This window comes from Ischnura elegans, chromosome 8, assembly GCF_921293095.1.
Source record: "Ischnura elegans chromosome 8, ioIscEleg1.1, whole genome shotgun sequence".
NCBI classification, from domain to species: Eukaryota; Metazoa; Arthropoda; class Insecta; order Odonata; family Coenagrionidae; genus Ischnura; species Ischnura elegans.
Genome location: NC_060253.1, coordinates 82,322,667 through 82,340,990, shown reverse-complemented (window position 1 = coordinate 82,340,990; position 18,324 = coordinate 82,322,667). Strand labels below are relative to the sequence as shown.

At 37.0% G+C, this 18,324-nt stretch overlaps 1 protein-coding gene across 1 annotated transcript in view; it reads left to right on the top strand.

Moving 5' to 3' along the window:
* Positions 1 to 6,355: 6,355 nt before the first annotated feature.
* The window catches only part of LOC124163886 (vasoactive intestinal polypeptide receptor 2-like), a 116,024-nt gene continuing 104,055 nt past the window's right edge, over positions 6,356 to 18,324 (top strand). The window contains exon 1 of the mRNA XM_046540994.1: positions 6,356 to 6,892. The gene's annotated coding sequence lies outside the window, so the exon portion shown is untranslated. The remainder of the gene's footprint in view (positions 6,893 to 18,324) is intronic.

The window sequence follows — 18,324 nt, the reverse complement described above, 5'->3', positions numbered from 1 at the left end:
CAAACGTTGCGCTGGAATCGCTCCATGCGGGCATGCGTTCCGATTGGCTGATATGGGGTTTTAGGGACGGTTTTAGCGACGGAAAAAGCGACCGGAAGAGTGATGAAAAATAGCGATGGGAATCCTCATCGCGATCGCGAAAAACAATTGCCGGCGACGATCATTTTGCGAGTGATCACTCTAGTGATCCCGATAGTGATCACTTTCGCGAAGAAAAAAATGATCGTGTGATTCAGCATTTACTGGCTGAAAATGACGATAGTACTGCTTTTCATGCTATTTATTTCCACTGTAAATTATATTTCCATTTAATTCCGCGTTCAAAAAGAAGGAGAAGTGTAGGAATATGATAATACCTAATTATAAGCATTTCATTTGCTAACTTTTTTTCTATTGCCCATTGTAAAATACTGAAGTTTGAGTTGACATGCTCATCTTGGATTTTGGCTACCGCGCAGCCACATTGAGCGATGTTGCATATTACCTTGAGGTAAAGGTGGAGTAATGTCACACAGAACCCAGAGTTGAATACTAGTCCGTCACGTGACCACAGAGAAGCGGTGAGACAGCAAATTTCTACCTTATAATTCATATACGGTTCACACGGTGGTTCGATACATACATATACATATTTCGCTCGATTTTTAAAATATTAAAACCCCATAAGGCCAAATTTAGATTTTTGTTTGCCACTTATAAAACTAACGCATTACAAATTCTATTTCGCATATTGTAAAAATACCGACCTAGGCTTAAAATTTTTCTACAGTCATCAGCCAGATGGGCTGAAATCTGTGTACAACAAATCTGTGTTAAAAACAGCGTACACTTTGGCAATCTGTTAAACGTCACTAATAAGATTTGCTTAGTCTGGAGTGACATTAAAATACGCCAGTAAACATCGAGCATACAGCATAACCGAATTTATATACAGAAGATTCCGGTTAATTGGGACATACCGGGACTTGTGCAATTAAGCAGCTGCCCCAATGAGGCGAACTCTCTTTTATATGAGCATAAGAAACTTTGAAATGGTAGAAAGAAGACTAAAGAATGTTTATAATGCAACATAAGTTTATTAAACTATTAATTTAATTAATAAATCAGCGAGCTTAGTTAATTTATTATCATTTTAAAGAACTATAACAATTTAGTTAAAAATATTTTTCACAGCCTCGGGCGACGTTGAATGAACGTCTTTTACTAAGTCCTATCACAGAAAAGTCCTATCCTCTTGCGATCAGTATAACAACAAGAGCTTTCAAAATATGGCAAGAACAGGAACATTTGTGAAAAATAAGAGTAAATCAGAGGAGGAAAATATAAAAAAACAGTATTCTGGAAACAAAAAATTTGAATTTAGTCGCGAGTGTATAGTCTATGTCGCCCACTAATGGCCCAATAAAGCGGCATGCTGTCCCAATTAAGCGGAGAATACTCTGGAATATTCTTCTATCGGGTTCTGTTCTTCAAGATCTGCCCCAATTAAGCGGCTGCCCAAAGTAACCGGTGGGCCTATTAAACGGAATCTACTGTATTAGCATTCATGAAACTGAGCAGAAATTGTGAATGATAAAATATCCGAGATAAGGTGACAGGTCTGACTTGCTGAAAACCACGATAGCGCTGGATTTCATGCAGTTTATTTCGATTTCAAATCGATTCGATTGGATTCTAGTTCCATTGAAGTCAACCCTCAATTTAAAAAAGGAGAAGTATCAAGAATTCGATAAAACCTATTGATAAGGATTTCATTTGAGACAGAAAATTTCTACCTCGTGATTCGTATATCGACCGCTCCTAGCTATAAAATATTTTCCCAAAAATTCAATCCAGACGTACTTACCTTGAATTTCTAATCCAGAAAATTGTAAGGCGGAATATTTGCCCACAAAGCTGTACCTTGAAAATAATCAGTCCAGATAACCGAATCTCCGCCTATTACTACATTTCCGTTTTAGGATTTCGAATCCCATAAGCTTTTTTTGTATCTTATGAAAAAGCAACTTTTAGGCGTGTTATCTCTTTAAAAAATCCAATTTCTTGGCATTCTAAGACCTTTTCTTAAAAAGGAGTTAAATTTTATTTGTGAAACTTATCTTCAGATATTGCGATATGGAGAAAGAATTGAAATAGAATACTTGCTATAGAATGTTCAGTCACCTGAAAATGTTTTTTCATAAAATATTTATAATTTAACAAATAATGAAAATTGAGTTTACTGGACGAAAATTGAATTATTGGCCAAAATGCGGCTTTGTGGACAGGTATTCTAGCACAAGATTTTGTGGGCGAAATTTCAGATATGATTACATACATCAAATTTTACACATAAGATTTTCTGAACTAGACACTCAAGTTACGCCTGAATGGAATGGTTTTTTGAGAAACCACTTTACGGCTCGGAGCGATCGATGCATATTAGCACCTGTTTGCCTGATTACCCTCGTTGTCACTAGCGTTATGTAGAATCGATTAACAATAGGTTAAGGCCGGGTTCAAATCCGGGCATGTTTCACCCTACGCTCCACCGCCCTTAATATCTTAGCACTTTCAAGACGTACTTACTCCAACAACGTATCTATTGTTTGGACACTTGAAGCTTTTAATCTTATCTAATCTCTCTCGCTCTATTAAGAGGTAGCGGCAGATAGCAGATAATTATACTGGAAGAATTGAGAACTATAGAACAGTTAATTAATGAAATTCGGGGAAAAAGGCCGGTAACCAAGCATTAAGTCAACTTTTTACAGCGAGATATCGTGGAACAGCATATTAAATGATACACAAAGATATCACATTTTAATTTCACAAACTTTATAAATGAAACGTGTTTCTATTGGTTTGCAATCATCACCAAGTGCCTTGAATTGTACTAAGAATCTACGTATCAAAAATTCAACATTTCTACCACGTCTAATAAACACCTTCACATACTAATCTGACACTTATATTCGAGATCCCAGACAAGTGCGACGCCAACGGAAAATATCGTCTAAAGTCGAAAGTAGAGCTCTGGGGATACCAAGCAATTACCATAGGAAATCAAAATTGCCAAATCATTGGCATTGTTGGGTATTGTCTGATTTCTCTTGTTATTTTTTTTTTGCTATTTTACTAAAATAATGCCTTTTTAGTACAATTTATGCATTCATATTTATAAGTAATGACTTTTAGTTGCCTTAATTGCTAAAATTCAACATTTACTATGACTGCGGTTCGTAGGTTCAAGGCGTGCTTGATGACGATTGCAAGCCAATCGAAACACGTGTAGTAAGGTTTGTGAAATTAAAATTAATTGAATGACCACAAGACATTACATGCCTATATACTTTAGGATACGTGCTGAGAAATCTTTTAAGGGAGAATGAAGAAAATTATTCCCAGCTATTAAAGTTCCCTTATATTCTCGTAAGCATCTCATAAATACCACCACCATGTTGACAGTTTGATCAGCTTTGTGTTCTAATTACTAATGGAAAACCCACGGCAATAAATAATTCGCTCACTTTTGGAAACTGCGCCCAAAATCTGTACTAGCCAAAATTACTACATCAAAATTTTACGTATATCGAAGCTATCGTTTATTTGTAACTAATTATTGTAATCCACGCAATCTCAATTGCACAAAAACACACGACCTCCATGCTTTTCAACATGTGACTTCAGTTAGTAGACATAACATGACGTTCGCTCTTTCCCATCCATTTATTTTTGTTGTTTGGTAACGAGCGACTCTCAGGACTCATTGGAATTATCAAAGATTTGCAAATTTAGGTCAATCGTTTAAACCCTCATGAATAAAAGAAACATATAGTTCGAAAAATTATTTACGATGGAGGAAAGTACTTCAACAAAGTAAAATTCTACCCAAGCAGACCTGGAGATAATACTTTATGCTCCGCGTTGCTCAAGTCATGCTCTACCCGAGGAAATTTTTTCATTAGCGTGCCAATAAAGGCCGTATTGTGAAGAAAGTGGATGATTACCCCTCAAAAGGATTTGAAGACGATGCCATCTACATCATCACATTGCGCTATTCAACTATTTCAACCCGAGCGTAGTATTTTAACTTATCATGAAAGATGCGTAAAAGTTGGCGTCAAAATGCGAAACTACCAATGAATTGCCATTCAGGCAGCCTCAGGTGGACCTGAGGGGGCAGGAAAGGGGGTTATACCCCAACCGCATTGTGTCGAAACACACTATATAAAATCGAAATTTTTGGGGGTTGCCACTTCGTACAAAAGTATTAAGTAATATTTTCCGATACATTAACCTCTTTAACGGATTTAAATACAAATTAGCCATAGCCTTAGGGTCTATTTCACAACCTTTGGCAAGTTAACATCCAGTGATAGATCCAGATAAATGCTCTGGGGAGCTATAGTTCCCCCCTTGGCTATTCCTTGAGAATCATATTTAAACTAGATAGAATGGTAATTTTGTTCCGACCCCCACTACTACTGGGAGGTTACTTCCCCTCCACTTACAATTAGCTTAGCTCCTCCCTTGTCCCTATCCTGGATCCGCCACTGCAGGCAGCCACGTTAAAGGCGTGAGAAATATGTTAATTAAAATTAAAATAAAAATTAGCTAGACTGAATATGGTCTGGATAACTTGAGATCTTTGGAAACAACTAATCATCCACATATAATAGTTTTATGAAAACAATGAATGTCATCAATGTGGGAAGAACATTATTTAAATTAAAATACGAGAAAATATTTGTTTTGAATCGCGCATTCAAAACAAATACTTTTCCCTCGCTGACATCTCCGTCATCACATTTGCGTTGCTGTAAAGATCATTTCAACGTAACTGCAGAATTTTATCTAAGCAAAAAAGAATATGCCTAGCGATACCTAAGCTGGCGATGGCAGTGTGTGCAAGTTAACGTCAAGATGCGAAGAACCAATGGTAGAGTGTTTAGGTATCAATATGAACGATTCAAAAACAACATGAGCAAAATGTTTTTTAAAAATTACATCAGGTAAATAGATCTGGATGTTTTTATTGAGTCTTTTTGAAACCACTTACCAACTGGGTAGACTGGAAATTTTATGGAACTAACTTCCGAATACAAATACTCTATTCCACAATTATTGGGTAGTTTTCGAAATTTTTTCACTTAGGCGGCTGCCCCTAATACCCGGTGGCCCATTCGACCGGAAATCACTGTAAGAACTATGAATGAACGAATCATCCGAGCGAAAAAAACTAATTACATACCATACCTAGCCATTCGGCAATGAATCACTTAATCCTTTCTGTAGGATCTTTGAAATAAGTATAGTATATTCATAAAATGGTGTCCTCTCACTTTCTGAATTTGGGGGTCATAAATACGTTAGTACGCCCATGAACTTTTTTCTTCGAGAAACAGACTACTATTAGCAGACTAGTAGCATTCTCTACGATCTATTTAATAGCGTGCCCGTATCGCCTGCCTAAAATAAGGCAACCAGTACTGTCCCACACATCGAACTAACAGTAATTATTACATATTTGTGGCTTATATCACGGCAATGAGGCACTGTAAGGCACGCTAAAACACATAGTCATAAGACTATGTTCTTGTGAATAAACCTTAAACAAGATATTACGTAAGGAAATAAACATTCCTATACTACTCTACGTACAGTATTTTAATGATACCGAGACTGTAGAGCTACTCTTTTCTAGAACTTGCATCCATTCAGTGGCGCCGACTCCATGGGGCCTGAGGGGGCACAAGACCCCCCAAAAATTCGTTATGGGTGTGAGGAAAAAATGTGCCAGGCTTGTCGATTTTCCGCGGAGTGTCCAGATATCGAGATTCGAGCTATTAGGGTTCTAATGTTGACCATAGGACTCTTCTAAAATGCTTAAAAAACTTAAAACCTCACCACTTATAAAATTTCCCGGGACAAGATCCCCGGTTTGGGCCCCCCAATATTGTTTGTAAGTCGGCATCCCTGCATCTGTGCATGCAAGTAATTCTGTTTATATTTTAGCGTTTTTACGTAAATGTTCAAGCACTGTTTTTGCAGCAGCTACCCTACTCTCAGGGATATTGTATTTGAAGTAAAAAAAAATGTTTCCATTCAATTCTACGAGTACCACAAGGCGTCTTTCGGTTTTTCCGCAAGGTCACCACGCAGACTGATTGACTGGACCCGTCGGCACGAAAATAAACACATCATCGCCCAGAGGCGATAATGGATCCACGACAAACTCGTAATCTCTCATCCAGATCGCTGCTTTCCCCACCCCCCGCCCTCCTCCGCTCCCCCCTCCCCTGCCCCACAACAATGCCACCTTCTACCTCCCCTCCTCATCCACACAAGACACTTATCTGTACACTTTCCGAGCGCGAGGACCGCAGTCCACGCTACACAAGCCACACGCTCCGTCCCGACTGCTTTCCAGAGCTCACCTCACCGGCGAAGTGCTGACCGGTGGTCAGTGTTCGCGGCTCGACCACAACGCGCTCTCTGGTGACCGAGAAATCCGGCGGGAATTAGCCCCCAGGGAAAACACCTGTTGAGAGCCACACTATTATCGAGGATATTCTAGGAACGAGGTGTGGAAAACGGTCTCCGTATTCAGATTTGAGGAAGTGTTTCGAATAATGTGGAAGTTTTCGAGTTCGCCGTACTTTTCCGAGGCATCTTGGTAGACGCTGTTCCTGTGCTTACACCATTTCGATAGTGCGAGAATATCGAGAGTGCTCGAGTACCCAGTGGACCACGTTTCGAGATATTCCTTTTTGACGACCGGACTGGAATCGTGAAAACGTCATGGGGAAATAAGAAAAGGCCAACCAAGCGGCTTGGAACCTTCACCCTGATCATCTGTTCTGCGTTTTCTGTGGCCAACACCAACCCGTAGACACACCAACTCGTGATCGTAAGTACTCGTTCACAGTACAACAATGCCCGCTCACCATAAACTCCATATCATAGCCAATGAAAAAATAAGCTTATGTACGAATATGTTGTTCTCAGGTTCTCAGCCGGGTGAGAGTTTCCACTCGGCTGGAAACCCGAAAACACATCTACATCTACACAATACCCTGCGAGCCACTTCTATGGTGTTTGGCTGGGGGTGATCAATCACCAGCCTGCAAGAGAATTCTTACATGGACACCACACGGGCATAAACATGTTTCGCATACTAACAAATTATACTTCCACACAGTAGCGGATAGAGAAAAAACTCAAGGGGGGGGGCAAAAGATATCTTGAGCTACTTTTACTTTTGTCATAATTACAAATAAAGTCACATGCAAAGTTTAACAAAGTTTTATTTAAACTGATAATACGCATATTCAAGACAATGCCATATTATGGTATAAAAAAGTTAATATTGTGGTACTGCAATATTAGGCGATGCAGGCGGCCCCGCAAGGGTAAGGGGCGCGCGCCCTCTGTGCCCCCCATATGTATCCGCCAATGCTTCCACAGTCTTGCAAAGGCTAAACTTGCCACCTGCTCACGAAGACAATCCGCCAATAAAGCTTGGCCACACAAAACACGCTGTTAGAAATACTAAGGAAATTCAGAAACATACATTAAGTAATAAAGTTAGTAGGCTAAACTACAAGTCAACTAACCTATTTGTGAGTTGTAACGCTGCCGTTGTAGTCTCTTTTTGACCGCGGAGAAAACGACATTCTGAATATATTTCATCTACACTATATTTCTCATTCTTTATTTATATGATCTGATCTACAGTTGTATCTAACTTCGCCGGAAAATATACTGCTCTAGAATTTACATAAAAGGTTTAGTTACTTTTCAGTAATCAATGAGCCTATTCGCCAGGAAAGTATAATATATATCTTCATAAGCTTATGCCTATGCCAACTCTAGGATAAATTAACGTGTAATATGGTCGCGCGGAAGGAGCTGTTAAGACAGTAACCGTTTACAAATAAATAGGTTAATGCCGAAACGAAGTTCCGCGTAGCATTTATTACAGTCCGTCATTGCTTGGAGAAAAAAGGACTGACCATACCAATCCGTTCGGCGAAATATTTTTCCACATTTATCGTTTCTGTCAAACTTTGAAATGTAGTGAGCTAGTATGATATTCTCCGTGTTGCTCTGACGTCCGTGTCACTAATTATTACAGTATTTCATGCTCATCACAATTGAAGAAGAAAAATTATAATACCGAAAATTTTATTCAAAAATTGCTCCGTATTATTTTATATGATACAGGAAATACCTCGGTAGTTAGATAATAATTAGATATGATTCTTTTCGATTGAGAGACGAACCCAAAGGAAAGAGGAAACTTTTAAAGTTTTATGAGTTGCTTGCGCTGCATAGTAATGGAATCGTATCAAAGTAGCGGAGTATGTAATAGGAAAAGAAATAACTGCAACGAAATAGGACAATTTCCACTCACAAATGCCGCGCATATAAAGCGAAAATTAAGCATTTTTGACTTGGAATTATTGAGAGAGAAAAAACTTCATAAAAAAGATTTCAGAATATTAATACCTTGTAACTATTTTCGCTCAGTATATTTCACAACAAAAGTGATGAAATCTAGCTCATCCTTTATGGACATTCTGTACTTACACCAATCAAAGAACATTCAAGAGAGGTTTACCTACCGCCAAGAGTGCATACCACAATTCGCCTAACAGACAATGGACTTAACCAATCTTCAAATCACTGCATCTACACATGATGTGTACGCTATGGCACAAAACTGAAAGGATATAGAAATAAAACAATACTTAAATTCATCGCAATAATTAATTTGAATTTTCAGTATCGGCAAAAAAGTCGAAATTCCGACTAAGGACCACAAACCTTTTTGGTTAACTTCTAACAAAACTAGCAAGGTGATGTAACTGTATGTGCACATAACAGCTATTAAGGGTACAGGATTCAAATATCCGTCAAGAAATGGTTTTTCCGAAGGGAATGTGTATCTCTCCTGTGCCATATGTGTTATGTGTATCTCGGAACTAGCGTGCGTGACTGCAAGCCAAATTATTTCTTGCATGCGATGTCTCGGCAAATCATAAAAAGCTGAACATTTTAATTGTGATATTTCGCAACGATTTTGTCACGTGTATTCGTTACTAAGATATATATTTGCTTTCCCACGCTAGATTATACAGAGAGGAAGAACGAATAGTGAAATTATTGAGGAACCCATTGTTAAGTGACGAGATGGCCTCGAAGCGCCGGTGGTGGCGCCAATCATATCCGCCAGGGCGAGTAACCAAGGCAACAATCACATCCAATGACGTCATAATGACATCATCCATTCGTCACAACATATAGGACCTTGTCATCATTGCCTTGGCCTTTGAGTAGAGAGAATGAAAATTCTTAGCTAACACATGCCTAATTTTTTCTTCACACATGAACCAGCAAGAGTTCAAGAGAATGCACTCTTTGAGCAAGTAAATACCGTACTTCTAGTCCGGTGGCAACATTACTATTCCATTACGTAAAAAGGCAAATTGAAAGTAGTAAACAAAGTCTTTTCACACACGTCGTCGCATACGCACGGGAAGCAAACAGGTTATGCAAGGTCGTACGCGACCTTCCGTGCTACGACGATGGGAAACAAAAAAAAACGAAAGATTTATTCCTTCGCCAGAGATAAAGACACCGTTCCCAAAGAGAAATGTGACGACGCAAGTTCACAATCTAATCGTAGAGCCTGAATCGACAAACCGCGAATGAAACTGATTTATTTATTTATTTATTTAAGTCATATTGCTAAAGTATGCTATCGCTTTGTGGCAATATGAGAATTAAGCGCTATCAGGGAATAAGTATGTTAAGGAAATGGATTAAATGGGTTTTAAATAGAGAATAGTGTGTAATATAAATTACTTTCTTTATACTAGTTTTCTTGCAAAAATAAACAAAACATACGAATACAATACAGTCAAGAGAGCTTGGTATCAGTGGGAACAATCAATACGTCTGTTACACTGAATAATTTTTACAGCAATTTACAAAACTTCTTTAAACACAATATTAGAAGTAACAATGTTGGTGTCTGTAAATTTTTTGTTATGAGTTTCTTTAACACAAAGATAAATACCGCGGAAGGTGCGAACTCTAGAAAATGCTACACACAACGTGTCCATGCGAAAAACGGGTCTCACCCTTATACATAACAATTTTACACCATTCCCCCAAGTACAATCACTAAGTGAATTTAGTACTATTTCCATCTTTTGTTGTCGATTCCCGTTGATAATAATTCTTAAATGCTTTCAACACGATATATTCATATATTGTCATGATACACGTTATCTTTTAAGTTCCTTACACAGGATGACTCTTTTAGAGAAGGTTCAACATACTTCATACTACTTAGATTTTATTTTTTATATTTATGCCTGCATATTTTACGTGTCTTTGGTTTATATATATTTGCTTTCTCACGCTAGATTATACAGAGAGGAAGAACGAATAGTGAAATTATTGAGGAACCCATTGTTAAGTGACGAGATGGCATCGAAGCGCCGGCGGAGGCGCCAATCATATCCGCCAGGGCGAGTAACCAAGACAACAATCACATCCAGTGATAGTTGTGGATTTCACGGGTTTATAAACTTTTTTTTTAGTTTAGAAAAAAATTATGGAGTCTATATACCTCGAGAGAGTAATCAACATTGAAAAATCGAAACTTTTCAGTCAAACTGATGGGTAAATATTAAAGTTCCACGGGCGAAATATTACGGCTTCACGCATACAAAGCCGATAAAATAGACGCAATTTTACGTCCATGGCATTCTTCAGAAAGACTAACAGGATGTAATATCACGTTCATGGCACGCAAAGTGTTACATCAAATTAATGGGTAAATAGTGAAATTTGAGATGGAAATTGTATTTCGTCAGAAGCCGGTAATTCAACTTTAAAAATCATACCTCATTTATCACTGTAGGTGCGGTATTAACGGAGCATATACAGAATGACAGAAAAAGGACTTTCTGTAATAGTATATATGATTGCCATAAGTAGGCTGTCACCTGGTGGAAACATGAGATTTAACCCTACCTACCTGAAGCAAATATTAAAATTTTTAAGAGTGATTGTTCCTCAATCCTTGGTTGATGTCATTGTGGTTCATTGGTAAGCGTTGGAAATTGGGTTGTGTTGTCAAATGTCATAAAGTAAAAGAAAATAAACCTATATCATACAAAAACACACTAATACGAATACCATTCTTCTTAAAAATGATATTTGAACCATACAACCCAATTTCCAACGCTTACTAATGAACCACGATGACATCAACCAAGGATTGTGGAACAATTACTCTTAATTTTTTTTTTATTTGCGGGGACGATCTTAAAAATTTCTTCAGGTAGGTCATTACACTCCTTTATTCCTCCATGCAGAAAGAATTCCTTCAAAATATTCGTATCCTGTTTCATGATCTTAATTTTGAATTTGTGATAGTTCCCATCTATGTAGCAGAGTGAGTCCAGTTTTTTTTAACTATTTCCTTCCAAGCCTACTCTTTTATAAACGCATTGTAAAACCCACATAGCCTATTTATACTATGGTTCTCTTTAATTTCAATGTTTACCATCCCAAACACCCTAGCATGGCTGTGAAAGTGTCCCCCATTTCTTGCCTCCCTAGAGTACAACTGGCTGACTTTCTTTGGACTTTTTAAGCTCGGTAATATCTGTTTTAATACGAGGATCTCACACTGAAGTAGCATATTCTTACACAGGACGCAATATATTATTTTCTTCTTTAAAAGTTCTTCAGGTCGGTCATTCATCTCCTTTATTCCTCGCAGGAAATATTCCTTCAAAATGTCCGTTTTCAGCTTCTTAATCTTAATTTTGAATGTGTGATCATTCAATATTATTTTTCCACCACCTGCTCAATATGCATTTATTTAATATAACATATTTTATATAATATTTTAGTTTGAAAGTAAAATGAACCCCCAAATATCCACAATATTTATACCTGAAAATATCCTTAAATATTCTAGAGCAAGATGTACGACATTTAACCTTGATAATGAGCAGGACTGAAGGAAATTTTTAAGAGAACACCTTTATGCATGGATACAGTATTTTCTTCCTTTTCTTTCCCAAATGCTTCGATCGCATTCGCCAACAGATTTCGCCCGTATATTAGCCCCAACATCCACCCACACCTCTTACTTCACACTGTCCATATCTCACAACTCACGACGTGGCAATTTCAGCTAGTTATTTCGGGCGGCGCATGCGGAGTACGACTCATGAGGCGCGTGACGCTGGTGGCCCAGGGAAAAGCTCCTCATGAAAACATTTTGCTGTAGAGGCCACTATTTTACCACGTTTCAATAAAGTCATTTTTTCGCCCGTTTGTTTGTCTTTCAGAGAAAATTTTGCAACTCAAATATAACCCACTTCCCGATTACCAAGCAACTTAAAATTTTCGATACCAATCAGAACCAGATGGCAATGCATTGAAACGCTATTTTTTGTACTTTAGCGGGAGTATAAGCCGCGAATTTCGACAGTAAACATCTGTAGTAACCGCTTAGCAATATATTTTTATGTTATTCAATTATCAACTGCGGCGCAAGACCTGAGATGTCTCACTACATTTGGGAAGATCCTACATTCGTATCTTGGCAATGCCGTCACTTTTTCCTTGTATTCTTCTATGTTTTTACAAGTTGGCTTTGCTTGTCCAGCTTCATTTTAGGCTTTCCTATTTTCCACCCGTATTTCTGAAGCAATACTTGAAGAGAGCCCACATCAAAATACGTCATTCATCATATTCAAGCAATACATAAATTGACCTACGCTCTGGACTGGCCTTTGTAAATTAATCCCATATGTCTGACACTGAATAGTATTTTAATTCGTCTAAAGGCGTAACTCGGCTATTTCGCCGAACTAAGATTAAGAAACACTTACAAGAAATTTTTATCTTATGGCCGATAAAAATAAAAGTTCATTCAAAGAGCTATTCGGCAAACTCACTGATAGTGCGATATCAAAATGATTGACACTAAATTCAAAATAATACCGGCATTTTATCAAAACAATAAGGAAACAAGAGTCATGCAGTACCACGAGTAGAGAAATCACCTCACTTCCAATGAAAGTAATCATTATTTACCTTAGGAAGTTTCCGTTCTTTTCTTTGCCTGAGACCAAATGAAACTTCTAAGTAGATAGTCGTAGATATAATTCATGCCACTTTTATCCATATCTTGATAAACTTGTCTAAGATTGCATGATTGGCATACTATCACATATTAAGCTAGATATCAACTAGACACATTTTTTCAGGAATTCTTCCCGGGTCTTCCACCGAGTCAGGTTCCACGTAACCGACGTTTGAGACCTCTGAACACCCATCGTCATCAGGGCGAATGAGTCCTTCAATTCTGAATCACACCATTATTGATCACCCATTTGTCAAGATGAAAATGCGCTAATGAAGCATCCAGACGTAGGTTATGAAAACCACGGAAGAGAACCCGAGTATTCCTTCACGTAGTTCCCCAGCAAAGCAAAAGAACCTATTACTGGGTCCCACTTCAACTAATAACGCAAAAATTTTGAAGGGTAAAATTCTGCTATGAGCGCTGGGCGTGCATTCAAGAGACCTAAATTCGATTCCAAGTGAAGGCAAATGATTTTATACCTTAGAGTAAAGATTAGTATAGGGCGGGTAGCAAGATTTCCTTACGTAAACACCATATGTATCACGTGACTAAGGACATTTTAACATCAATGAGCCCAGGAGGCGCACCTATACATTAAATTAAATATATTAAAATAATTTTAACTATGAATATTCTCCTGTACTTCAGCTGCACTTCAATCAAGTAGGGTTCGGGAAATCTCTGAAATATCTCCGCCACCTCCGGGATTCAAACCCAGACCCTCCGGATGGGAACTGAAGAATATGGCTACCAAACAAACCCGAGCCCCATCTCAACTTAAAATTTTATGTTGACATATGACTGGGAAAACGCAATTATTCTCGCGGATGACTTCTCATTGATTTCTCACGAATCACATTAAGTTATAAAGGTATAACGAAGAATTTGAATAAAGTCGCATCCTTGATTAACATCATTTGTGAAACAAACAACTAATACGCAGGTATTATTTCCTTTGATATTTGTTGGAGGCCCCACTATTTTCTGTTTACGCCATTTCCATCGAAAGCGATGATAATATTCTAGACTTTAGAGTATTCAAAGACAGACACCGATCAAAGGGAAAATGCATATGAGGAAGCAACGTGTGAACTTTGGACAAGATTTTATCTCGATATGAATGGAATGAACTCGATAGATGTTGGGAGTAATACATTTTTGACGAGATATAAATCTCCGTATTCAGCCAAGCAGATAAAATTAAGAACAACATGAAAGCAGTTTTGCACTGATAGATCAATTCAAAACGAATACCTTTTCACCTTTTTTGCATCAAAAAATGGTATTTCTGCCGTGGATAAAATCCATTGACGTACAAAATCAAGATAATGGCCCACAGAATGTGCACCAATAAATGCTCACATTTTTGTACCAATAGTTTTTCAATCTTTATGATTCAACCTTTATAGGCCATAGGACATTCCCACGCAAATTACGGGACTTCATTTAAATTACTGCTTTCCTTTCCTAATAACTCAAAGCATCACGATGATAAGCCGGACTTTTTTATTTTTATCTTGCCTTTTGTGCTAAGGCGCACTTTCTATTAGTTTATCATCAAAATGATATGTCAATTTTAGAGCCTCCTAGAAAAATTGAGATTTACTAATGCAAAGGGAACAAAGATAAAGGGAATGAAGCCCAATTTATTCTATTGTCTGTCCATTAATTACGATAGGTATACAGAATTTTACAGGAAAATTATATTTCCTTAGTTTCTCGCTAATATTCTAACATTCTGAAATTTTCACGAAAACTACATTTCCTTCGTTTCCCGAAAATATTCTATCGAACGTAAATGAAATACGGTAGGAGTTCTGAAATTTCACGAAAATTACATTTACCTTGTTTTTCGTTAATATTCTATCTCTTGTCAATGAAGTAAGACAGGAATTCTAAAAATTTCACGAAAACTTCATTCCCTTCATTTCTCACTGAACCTCCTTAGGTCCATCTCACACTAGAAGTTACGGTTTATGGATACAGGTACGCCGTTACTGTGACACCATACATTCTAGTAAAACTTTCGGTAGCCGGGGATGAACGCGTTACTACGCTTCTTGCTAAGCATTAATTCGATTAGGGTAAACACTTCTCGGGATTCCCACCGGGTTAATTTTTCCACAATGGCCAACGTTTCAAGTTCCGACTCGGGACTCATCCTCAGTGCTGAATGCTGTTTTCTTTGTTTGTGGTTTATTTGATTTTAAATGAAATTTACTATGGAAAGTAGAAAAAAGTTACCATTGTGGAAAAATTATCCCGGTGGGAATCCCGAGAAGAGTTTTCCCCACATCATTTGCCGGGAAAGCATCAGATCGTATTTCATTATTTCGCCTCTATTTCTGTATAGCTCAGGTTACACAAGTTTCAATCAACTGCACACATATTATCTTGCGGGGATTAAAAAAATGCTACAAAAATGTGCGAGACTCTTCCTAAGCCAAATATACTTTCGTGGTCAGAGTTAAATAGGTAAATAAAAATAGTGACACAAACGATAGAAAAAATTATTTCAATGCGTCAAAATCCTAAAAAAATTTCGGTATATTCCCGAGAGACATCATAACGTTGTAATTGAAGAAATACTATGCTAATATCACGAGTAAAAACATTCCAATATTAAAAAAGTGTGCAATGCACCTATGACGCATATGTTTTGAAAATAAATGCCTAGAAAAATATCACATGTACTGGTACAAATAAGTCGCTAAAAAATAATGAGAGATAAATTCATATGAAAGAAGTAATTCGAGGGACCTGTGAAAAGAACAAACGCCAACATATTAAGTAAAATCAATCAAATTCTGCATTTGAATCTCCGATTAAAACAACCCCGTTTAATAAATTTGAAAATATGCGTTTAAGAAGGGCAATTACGCACAAATTTACCGACCTATGTAAAGAATAAACGCCAGCATAATAAGTAAAATCAATCACATTCAGTATTTTAATCACCGATTTGAACAACCCCGTTTAATAAATTTGAAAATATGCGTTTAAGAAGGGCAATTACGCACAAATTTGCCCAATTGTTCCGTAATAGATCAATATCCTCAATGTTGTCAAATTGATTGAAACCATTTTCTTGGGTAGTTAACGCAGAATTTTTTATTCAATTCAAAAACGTACATATCATTACAGGATTACGCCTCTAGAGGAGATGAAAGATTAAAAAATCAAATTCATCTTACTATCCAATCACTGCTAAGTACACGGGAAAATTAGGACAGATACTAAAAACATATGCTTATCTCACCCGAGTAAAAAATAAAGGACATCCAGTCATATCTTACCCAGTTTAAAATTAAATTGGCTCCAAAAATTAATTTTTTTTCCACTAGTTATCGGATGTTCTCTGACGAAGCAAAGCGGAAAAGATTTAAAACTTGATCAATTGCAGGAAACATTACCATAAAATGAATGCATGGTATTTTTAATGTACTCACCTAAAAAGATTCTATTTATAGATTATATAAAAAAAGCTATTTCCGCCGTTATTCATACCGCCATATTTACTACTAGAAAGATATGGTGCAAAAGTAATTAATTGGGTACGTCGAGAAATGTAACAATACTAGAAAAATAATCTGGCTGGATAATTTCCTACTCAAGGCTCTCCTAGCATGATTGATATAGTGCTTTAAATAAATAGCATACCGAACTCAAATGAGAGAAACATGGCATTTCTAGGCAAATAAATAAGAAATGGTTTAGCGAAAATTTTCTGGAGTCAACTGCATAGATATTTTCACTTTATTTCAAGCCTCCCAATCAAATTAGTAGGAACTTGTCGCGTCGAAATTCGAATTCGTGTAAAATAAGCTACCTTCCCCAATGATCCATTTGCTCACAAAAATAAGACAATTAGAAATGTTACAATAGCTCATTTGATCAAAAATTATGACATGGCTTCCCTATATTTCGTAATACATTGCCAAAATATTAACTATACCTTCATAGGCAATTTCATTTCACCATTCACGCCTGTATGTTTATAGAATCAAATCAAAGACGCCGACAAGATAAGAATACGTCTTCGGCTTTCGCAAGAGGTTATCAAATCAGATCTCAAGAGGAAAAAGCAGATCAAAGTACCCGATATTTTGATAAGGCGCCAAGTAAATAGGAACGTATCTCATTTAATGGACCAAACGAAAAAGAGAAAACCGCGGTGCAAAAAAATACGTTATTATTTATTTCATAAAAAATAATACCTTTCATTTTTCTTATTGTTAAAAACTAACAGATGACCACCCACATACATATGAATAGTGTCGAAGCAGTCTTCCGCCACGGGCCTCACTTCATTTGAGGATATATCTCGCGAACTAGAACAAGCATCCTCCCAATTATAATAAAGAATGTAGGTTCGAAGATTTTCGCGGCGTTGGTTTGATGAACTTTCCATTCTATTCGGGTTTCTTCACCGCGTTTGTTGTATTTTGAAGACAACAGTTAAAAGACAACAGTTAAACATTCTTTATAATAAAGAATGTTGGCCCGAGAAATGACGTACTCAAATAAGAAATTTTCATGAAAATTAAAAAATGGGCTCCTCTAATTGTACCCAAACGGCTCATGCCACAATACCGGCTTTTAGTGCCATATTCTCTTACAGTTGCATTTTAAAATCCGTTTTTTATACACCCTCTAACAAAGATATCAGTGTAAACATACGAAAGAATGCACCGATTTATGCTACAATGCACATGTCTTTTAGACAAACCACTAATATCATGCTCATCATACCCTGAGAAAATAGAAACTTATGCTGGGTTGGACACCAGAATACTCATATTCCACTAGCTGTAATCCATAATAGAGGTATGGTAGAGGAATCCGTAAGCTGTAATTAGAGCCATTAGAATGCTGTAATAAAGTATTTACTCAATTTGGATATCAATCAACACAAGTGGAATAATTTTACTTAAGAGCTTAGTCCTGCTACAACAATACGTGAAAAAAGTAAATACATTTCAAGATACAAGTTGTCATGTAAACATAACATCAACAAAAAACTGGAGAAAAGATAGAATATTGAAAGTTGTTAGATTATAAATTCAACAATTTTAAATAATTTTCGAATCGTCAGAAAATTCTGAAACAGAATAAAAAGACAAGAGTGCATGGTGTAACCCGTAACTCACCTAAAAAAA